This window comes from Felis catus, chromosome A1, assembly GCF_018350175.1.
Source record: "Felis catus isolate Fca126 chromosome A1, F.catus_Fca126_mat1.0, whole genome shotgun sequence".
Taxonomy (NCBI): domain Eukaryota; kingdom Metazoa; phylum Chordata; class Mammalia; order Carnivora; family Felidae; genus Felis; species Felis catus.
Genome location: NC_058368.1, coordinates 216,436,057 through 216,440,237, shown reverse-complemented (window position 1 = coordinate 216,440,237; position 4,181 = coordinate 216,436,057).

Below are 4,181 nucleotides of genomic sequence, written 5' to 3'. Positions count from 1 at the left end.
CAGAGGGGCAGTGGGTAGGGGGTTGGGTGAAATAGGTGATAGGGATTAAGGGGTGGACTTGTGATGAACACTGAGTGTTGTATGGAACTGTTGAATCACTATATTGTACACCTGAAACTTAATATTACACTATATGTTAACTAACTGGAATTTAAATAAAAAATTTAAAAAAAATAGCAGGTGTTAACTCAGCATTGGGTAATGAATTAAGACTACTTAATAAAGTGGGAATGATACTCAAAACAATCCCATCGTCCATCTGTGCATGCATCCATACACGTGTCAGTGTACCTTTGTATCCATCCATTGTCAGTTAGTGGATCAGTCAGTCTAACAATTGTTAATTAACTATTTTACATTGCACTGAATATTCAGGGTACACAGGTGACAAGCATTTTATTCCTTTAATATATAGTAATGCATATTTATTTAAAACATGTGTTTATATTAAAAAATTTAAATATGTAAAAGATCTGTATGCTGAAAACTGTAGAAAGCTTATGAAGGATATTGAATAAGATACAAAGAAATGGAAAAAAAATTCGATGCTCATGGATTGGAAGAATAAATATTGTTAAAATGTTAATACTACCCAAAGCAATCTACACATTCAATGTAATCCCAATCAAAATTGCATCAGCATTCTTCTCAAAGCCAGAACAAGCAATCCTCAAATTTGTATGGCACCACAAAAGAGCCCGAATAGCCAAAGTAATATTGAAGAAGAAGACCAAAGCAGGAGGCATCACAATCCCAGACTTTAGCCTCTAATACAAAGCTGTAATCATCAAGACAGCATGGTATTGGCACAAAAACAGACACATAGACCAATGGAATAGGATAGAAACCCCAGAACTAGACCCACAAAAGTATGGCCAACTAATCTTTGACAAAGCAGGAAAGAACAGTCAATGGAAAAAGGACAGTCTCTTTAACAAATAGTGGTGGGAGAACTGGACAGCAACATGCAGAAGGTTGAAACTAGACCACTTTCTCACACCATTCACAAAAATAAACTCAAAATGGATAAAGGACCTGAATGTGAGACAGGAAACCATCAAAACCCTAGAGGAGAAAGCAGGGTAAAACCTCTCTGATCTCAGCCACAGCAATTTCTTACATGACACATCCCCAAAGGCAAGGGAATTTATAGCAAAAATGAACTATTGGGATCTCATGAAGATAAAAAGCTTCTGCACAGCAAAGGAAACAACCAACAAAACTAAAAGGCAACCAACAGATTGGGAAAAGATATTCGCAAATGACATATCGGACAAAGGGCTAGTATCCAAAATCTATAAAGAGCTCACCAAACTCCACACCCGAAAAACAAATAACCCAGTGAAGAAATGGGCAGAAAACATGAATAGACACTTCTCTAAAGAAGACATCCGGATGGCCAACAGGCACATGAAAAGATGTTCAGCGTCGCTCCTTATCAGGGAAATACAAATCAAAACCACACTGAGATATCACCTCATGCCAGTCAGAGTGGCTAAAATGAACAAATCAGGAGACTATAGACACTGGAGAGGATATGGAGAAATGGAAACCTTCTTGCACTGTTGGTGGGAATGCAAACTGGTGCAGCCACTCTGGAAAACAGTGTGGAGGTTCCTCAAAAAATTAAAAATAGATCTACCCTCTGACCCAGCAATAGCACTGCTAGGAATTTACCCAAGGGATATAAGAGTACTGATGCATAGGGGCACTTGTACCCCAATGTTTATAGCAGCACTCTCAACAATAGCCAAATTATGGAAAGAGCCTAAATGTCCATCAACTGATGGATGGATAAAGAAGATGTGATTTATATATACAATGAAGCACTACTTGGCAATGAGAAAGAAAGAAATCTGGCTATTTGTAGCAACATGGATGGAACTGGAGGGTGTAATGCTAAGTGAAATAAGTCATACAGAGAAGCACAGATACCATATGTTTTTACTCATATGTGGATCCTGAGAAACTTAACAGAAGACCATGGGGGAGGGGAAGGGGGAAAATAAAGTTACACAGAGAGAAGGAAGCAAACCATAAGAGACTCTTAAAATACTGAGAACAAACTAAGGGTTGATGGGGGGTGAGGGAGAGGGGAAAGTGGGTGATGGGCATTGAGGAGGGCACCTGTTGGGATGAGCACTGGGTGTTGTATGGAAACCAATTAATTTTTTTAATTAAATATAGTTTATTGCATTTGACAATAAACTATATTTAATTAAAAAAATAAAAATAAAAATAAACTATAATGTATCTGTAAAAAATAAAAATAAAAATAAAATATGTGTTTAGGTTGTATACATGTATTCATAAAGTTAAAGTCAGACTTTACATCAGTCATCTGTGAACTGAAGTTCAATTATGAACCTGCTTTTAGCAAAATACTTCACATGTGTAGATCCACTCATATGGAGGTCAACCTATCAGTGCCTATTCAGCATTAGTAAACTTTTCATTATTGAGTTGTGTTGTGGAGAGGCTGGTTTGAATAGGAACATTCCATTGAGAATGCTTGTTTACAAACCCCACATTTCCAGCTGATGTGCCAGCATTTATCCTACTGCTACTGACTACTTCTTCACTGATGATGGAGTACAAGTAATACTTCATTGCTTTCAGTACTGACATGGAACATTTCTTACATCAAGTACATATTAAGATAATCATTCTACCAAAATTTTAGGTGCTAATTCATTACTAAAACTCTCTTTCCTTAGTTTATAGGAACACTTTTTTCAATATTTGTCCTCTGTAAAATAAAACAACTTGTAAGATTATTTATCTTTATAAGTCATTATTATCTTTTTCTGTATATATGTTAATTACATATATGTGTTATATATATGTTATATATATAGAGAGAGATATTAGATACATATTGACCTAAGTTTTCAACACAACCAAGAAATCTAACATATTATAAATATCGTTCTGAGTCAAGTAATTACGAAGGAATCAAGATCAGAAATACTTTTAATAGTAGTTTATGATAAACTCTCAGATCTTCTATAAATCTTCTAAATATTTTATTTCACATCATGTATTTGCCATAGAAAAAAAATGGTGCAACCTGAATAACTTGCACTCGGTGTTGACAATTGAAGTGCTATGTGGTGCTTTCCCTCCAAATTGAGTCTACAAATATTCTTGCTGGTTCCCATTGTCTAGATGGATGTTTCTCTTTTCTTCTCTAAGATGAATTTGTTGACATTTGCTCAAAATACCATCACTTTCAGTATCCTTTGGGAACTTGCCCCATCCATCATCCTATGTTTCATGTGTCTTCATTTGTCTCACTTCTACTGGTTACCTCAGAGTAGTAGCACATATACACCAAACTCCTGCCAACATTCACTTGGACCTTGTTCTTCGCTCAATCTTATGGTACATGCCTCTTTCTAGGCCATACAAATTTGCTAGAAAGAATGGCCTGTAGCTGCTACTTCTGCTTCTTAACCTTCTAATTTTTTGTTTCCAAAATTGTATCCTGGCTTCTATGTTTTCCATGTGAATGAAGTGCTTTTCTTAAATCATTAATGGCCTCATCATATCTAAATAAACCAGGATTTTTTTTTTTGCTTTCATCCTTTTTAGCTCATTAATCTACATGTTAGTCTCTTGAATTAGTTCACTTCCTTAGAATATGTATCCCAGCAACCTTGGTTCCAACTTATAGCACTGCGGCTGAATTCTGATAAATAGAATGTAGGAACATATGATGCGTGTGACTTTCAGGACTACCTCTTTCACACTACTCTGAGCTTTCTGTATTTGTTTACCAGTGTATCAACCATAGAGTTTCCATACGAAGACTCACAAATAGGAACAACAACAACAACAACAAAATGGTGGATTCGAAGAAAGAAACCCTAGTTTCAGAATACTCCAGCAGAATAAGGGTGACCACAAGGTGTCCCAGTTTGTCTATGACCTTCCCGGTTTTAGAAATGAAACTCTTGAATTCTGGGAATCTTTTCAGTTCTGCACAAATCAGGAAGGTTGGTCATCTTTAGGTAGAATGGTACCCACTGAACACTGTACTGTTATTGAACTAGGAATAACTATTTTACTCTATTAAGACATAAAGATTTCATTTTTTTTATACCAGTCAACTTGAATAAACATTCAACTTGAATAAAAAAGAATCAATTATCTTCCTTCATATTGCTTCAACTTCCTGC